The sequence below is a fragment of the Podarcis filfolensis genome (genome assembly GCF_964270895.1).
Source record: "Podarcis filfolensis genome assembly, chromosome: 4".
NCBI classification, from domain to species: Eukaryota; Metazoa; Chordata; class Lepidosauria; order Squamata; family Lacertidae; genus Podarcis; species Podarcis filfolensis.
The window spans coordinates 83,250,006-83,255,623 of record NC_139607.1 but is presented as its reverse complement, the minus strand read 5'-3'; the positions used below and the strand labels follow the sequence as shown (position 1 = coordinate 83,255,623).

The 5,618-nt window shown below is 45.2% G+C and overlaps 1 long non-coding RNA gene across 1 annotated transcript; it reads left to right on the top strand.

The window, feature by feature from the left end:
* Positions 1-304: 304 nt before the first annotated feature.
* LOC310760611 lies at positions 305-2,567 on the top strand. The gene is made up of 3 exons (XR_014547060.1): positions 305-420; positions 1,020-1,521; positions 2,352-2,567. It is a non-coding gene; the product is annotated as an uncharacterized lncRNA (long non-coding RNA).
* The last annotated feature ends 3,051 nt before the right edge of the window (positions 2,568-5,618 follow it).

Genomic DNA, 5,618 nt, shown 5'->3' with positions numbered 1-5,618 from the left:
AGTGCAGATGAAAGAAAGGATGATGAAACAGTTGGGAGTTAGAGATGGAGAGTGAAATGTGCAGAGATCATCTTTGGGGCTCCCCCCCCTTTGAGTGACAGCCTCTCGCTGCAGCCACCCCTTTGCCTTTGAAGCAAAGAAGAGAGGCAACCTCTCCTGACATCATTCAATTTGCTGGAAGCCTTGTGTGTGTCACCATTCCGTTTATGCTCCCGACAAATTAATCATCAGTCAACTTGAGCATCTGCACACATGCTGAATGTGTAATGGGCTGTCCTCTGCTTGCTTGACGAACAGGGAGCAAGTTTGATTAACATGTAATTGAAAGAGGAGGAAGAGGAGGAGGAAGAAGAAGGGTGAGCAACACGCTCAGTTACTCAGGCATTCTGCTGCAGTCCAGGGTATGTTGAACCAGGAAAAGTAAGCCGCATTTGAGCTCAGGGGATCTTATTTTTGAATAAAGTTGTTAGGATGGAGCTAGGGGTGGGAACACCTAACACCTTCGGCTTCTCTCCATTTCTTATTTTTTCAATCTTAAATTCTTTTTTTTATGGTTGGGGTTGCAAAGCTTTGCTTTTTTATAATATTTTTTATTAATTTTAACATATAAATTATAAAATGTACCACAAAACTTACCACTTATACAATCTTTTCAGACTTCCATCAGCACCTCTGATGATCCACCATTTTAACCACATCTTATGCATTACTTAACTTTATATTGCCTTTACATCTCTTAACAAATCATCCTCCCCTTGTCCATTTTTACAATACTTCTAATAATACTCCTCACAAAACTTCTTGCAACCCTACAAACGTCATTTGTTCTTCACAATTACTTTTCAAATAGTCCGTAAATTTATTCCAGTCTTCCGTGAATTTCTGGTCTCGCTGGTTTCGAATCCTTCCTGTTAGTTTATCTAATTCTGAATAGTCCATTAACTTCATCCTCCATTCTTAAATTGTCGGTAACTCTTCTTGCTTCCATTTTTGGGCCAGTAATTCAATCTTAAATTCAGGTGTGGGTCAAACACCAAAATGTTGAAATGAAGCTGAATGTTGGAAGATTCAGGACAGGTTGAAGAAAGAACTTCTACATGCTGCACATAGTGAAACTATGGAAAACACACACACGGCAATGATGGACATCAACTAGGATGGTTTTCAAAGAAGATGGGCGACAAGACTATCAACAGCCACTTGCCATAATAGCTGTGGCTCCACATTTGGATGCAGAAATTCTTCTGAATTACCTGTTGCCGGAAACCACAGTGGCAGTGGTGGGGAGAGTGCTCTTGCGCTCGAGTCCTGCAGTGGCCACTGTAAAAACAGGATGCTGGACCACGTGGGCCACTGGTCTGACCCAGCTGGACTCGTCTTATGTTCCTATGTTGCCCTCCGCTCTAGCTAAGCCCTGATGCTAGGCGTTCCATATAGAGTTGGAGGAGATATTCAATTCTCAACTAAAGGCAAACCTACATAATTTGCACTTTCCAAAACAATGTGAAAGGTGATACGCAGGTGTCAGAGCTGCCCAAGGTCCCAGCTCACAAAGGACCAACGCTGCTTTGTTGTTAAATACAAAAGTCTTTATTGAAGTTCAGTTTCACTTCCAGAGCCGCAGCGCGCAGCCCCACGTCTCAAGCTTTAGACCGCTGATGACCCTTCTGAATCTCCTCCCCCTGTACACCAATTTAAGACCCTCGCCTTGCTCCACCTTTTCCACTGCTCCTTCCTCCTCTGGGTCCGCCTGCCCGCCGGGGTCTCGCCCTTCCTAGCCTCTTCTGACGCTGATTCCCCTGAGCCTTCTCCCTCCCTCCGGCGGGCTTTAGGAGCTGGTTCCCCATCCAGGTCTCCTGCTGTCCCGCATGCCTGTACATTTGAACTTGGCGCGCGCGCCCAGCCAGCAGTTTTCCTCCTAACCGTTTCACTGCTGCTGTCACTGCTTCCCCCTTCGGGTGGGCTAGCTGCAACTGACCTCCCCTCCATTCCCCCACTCTCCGATGGAGGCGTGGTCAGCCCTGACTCACTCTCCCTCCCCTCTGGAGGAGACGCTGGCCCTGACACATGTGACTCTTCCCCCCCACTACGCTCTGGTGGGGAAACTGGTCCCAATCCTCCACTGCTGCTTTGGGGTTCCCCTCTGGCTCCTTGTTTCTGGTGCGTCCCTCCTGGGACCCCCCTTGCCCTGACCATCGGAGCCCCCTTCTGGGAATCTTCTGATTCGCTGGAGAAGCTCATGGAATCTCTCGGGCCACTGTCATACTCCCCTACGCTGCCCTCGGATTCTTCCCCTTCGCTCTCCAATTCCTCTCTCCCCAGTGCTCCTGCTCCTGATTCCCTGACAGCAGGCGTCCTTTAAAATCCATGCTCCCTTGGGCTTAGTGATGCAGTTCTCCGACCAAGTAATGTGCACAAAAATGCATGTGCATATCTTAGAGACCACTGTAAGCCGATGAAAACTCTAGCAGGATTGCAATAAAACTTGTAACATAGCAAGAACTATGGAGATAATGGAGTTGTATAAAACATGAACTATTGAAAAAGATGCAGCAGAAAAAGTTTAACAAAAGAAGAAGAAGAGAAGAAGAGTTTGGATTTGATATCCTGCTTTATCACTACCCTAAGGAGTCTCAAAGCGGCTAACATTCTCCTTTTCCCTTCCTCCCCAACAAACACTCTGTGAGGTGAGTGAGGCTGAGAGACTTCAAAAAGTGTGACTGGCCCAAGGTCACCCAGCAGCTGCATGTGGAGGAGCGGAGACACGAACCCGGTTCCCCAGATTACGAGTCCACCGCTCTTAACCACTACACCACACTGGCTCTCAAAAGGACCCATCAAGGGGAAGGTGGGAAGTCCAGAGATTCGGAGGAATCATATAACTGTTGATGTGTATGGTTGTACAGTTATAATTTTATATATGTAAAATCAAATAAAAATTATTTCAGAAAAATGCATATGTGTATGGGAAAGCATGCACAAAACAACATTTTGAAAAATGCATTGTCTTAGGAAGCATTGCTTTAACAATGTATAATGTGTGTATTAGGCAAACATTTCCTGCAAATGTGGCGGGGGGGGGGAGAGAGAGAGAAATTCACACTAAACGGCTAATGAATTTTCATGAGGACTTTCATGAGGACTTTAAGAAGACTCCACAAACTTAACATTGGAAAGATGAGAAACTAAGAGAGAACAAAAATGGGCAAATCCCCACTCTGTTGTCATACATTGTCTTTCCGAAGCAATAAAATTGTTTTGATTCTTACTACTATTGCTAATACGATTGCTTGGAGAGGAGGGGAGAAATACCACACAGCACTGCTACAGCAGCAGCAGACAATAAGAGTATCTTCAATCCCTGATGTACTTTCAACCGTGGTCTTTCTCAAGGGGAAAATTGCCTCACGAATAAGTAGCCGCCATGACAAGTTCTGAAGTCTATTTGGGCAGTTATAGTGCAGAACAGCACAATTGTAAGCATGCCCTCGCAGGAATAGGTCCCACTGAGATCAAGGTCACTTGCTCCCAGGTAAACATGCATCTGACTACAGCCTTATCTCATAATATGTGACAGGAGAACACCCAATAGAGGAACAGATTCAACTGCCTTACCCATTTGTTCAGCAAAATTTCCCTTGAGAAAGACTGGCTTTTAAAACGCATTGGGAACTGAAAGGTACTTTTCTTGTTTACACAGCTGACACTGTTGCCGTTTCCCCCCCCCCCCCCCGAATTTCTCACAGCTGTTAGATCCCTCCTCCCCACCCCTTCAGATTCCCTTGACAACCCTTCCCACATTCAATTTCCCATCATTTGCTGTAACTTTCCTAGTGTGTTCTGAACCTTGAAATGGATGAGTCTTCTTCCGATGGGAACTTTCCCTCCAAACAATGTACCCTTCTGCAATTCTCATAAAGTTCAACGGGACTTGAAATAAATGAGTAGGCTTTGTGCTCTGAAGTCCGTGTTGGATTGCGATTTGTGTGTCTAAATTGGGAACTGGAGGCTCTGAAGTCTAATCACTTTTGCAATGCCCACTCTGTGCTTTATTTGTTTTATTTTTCGTTTATTAATATATTCATAAACTTCCTTCCCATGGGAAAATGCTCATGGCAGCTTACACTGAAAGCATTTAAGGCACACATCAAAAATAACAAAATAAATAATAAAATATTGAGGCCACATTAAAGGGATTTCCTCAAAAGTCAACTTATGGTTGTATGCTGGAAAGACTACAGTCCAGTCCTGTGGCTAGTGAATGAAGCACAGATCTTTGTTGACAGGTTGCCCCTGTCTAGAAACGGTCATATTTTGTGTGCCAGTATAATGCTACTGCAGGCACTTGGGCCTTGAGTGGCAATGATGGTTCAATGAGCAGCCTCAGACTAAAAGGTAAAGGGACCCCTGACCATTAGGTCCAGTCGTGGCCGACTTTGGGGTTGCGGTGCTCATCTCGCTTTATTGGCCGAGGGAGCCGGAGTACAGCTTCCGGGTCATGTGGCCAGCATGACTAAGCCGCTTCTGGAGAACCAGAGCATCACACAGAAACGCCGTTTACCTTCCTGCCGGAGCGGTACCTATTTATCTACTTGCACTTTGACGTGCTTTCGAACTGCTAGGTTGGCAGGAACAGGGACCGAGCAACGAGAGCTCACCCTGTCGTGAGGATTCGAACCGCTGACCTTCTGATCGGCAAGTCTTAGGCTCTGTGGTTTAACCCACAGCGCCACCCACATCCCTCAGCCTCAGACTACTCACTCCTTAACAGGAAATGCAACTTACTTGGAATAGGAAAACTGTCTAATTCACAATCATGGGAATAACCTGTTCACCAGGCCCCTGACTTGCCAAGATTCAGATTCAGCTTTATGTAGTGGCATGTCAGGCTTCCACTTAAAACCTTTATGAGGGCCATTTTAAAACACTGTTGAGTTTGCTTCTGATAACAAATGAAAAACATGGCTTTCTTATTCCTAAAATGGAAGGTGGTGTTTTGCATTCACTACCCATCACCTTGTCCAATTAGATTTCTTTAAATTAATAGGTGAGCAGGTACAACCATATTTGAAGGGAAATGTTAAAAAAAACCTTGACCTCTCTTCCTTTCCTCAGTAGCTCCTGCCATGCAGGTGGACCTCTGAAAGCTTTATGCATTCTATTCCCATCCCGACTCCCCTGACTGGTGAAAGGGAATATAAGCAACAGAGATTTGGCTTGCCTTAACGCCTCTGCGCTTCCTTGAGAAATGTGACATCTCATCTGATGTGCATTACTCCAGCAGCACACTGTCCCCCTGGTACAATGAATGTGTCCAGATTTCTCAGCCAGTCTATTACCTTTGGGCTCAGGAGCAAAAGAGTGGTTGACTGACATCTCTGCAACACCAGCAAAGAAATGCATCCCTTTACTTTAACTCTGGAAATAGCTGTTAAGTCTCTGTGCTGGAAATCCATCTAACAACTTAATATTTAGTTGTGACTACTGGTGTTTTCTCATAGGCCATTATGCCAAAGACAGAGTTTTTGCCCAGAGAACACTAGACTTAAAAATGTGGGTGTCCATTTCCACGTAGTTGCATCTGCTAACATGTGTATAGATGCAAATTTAGAAATATC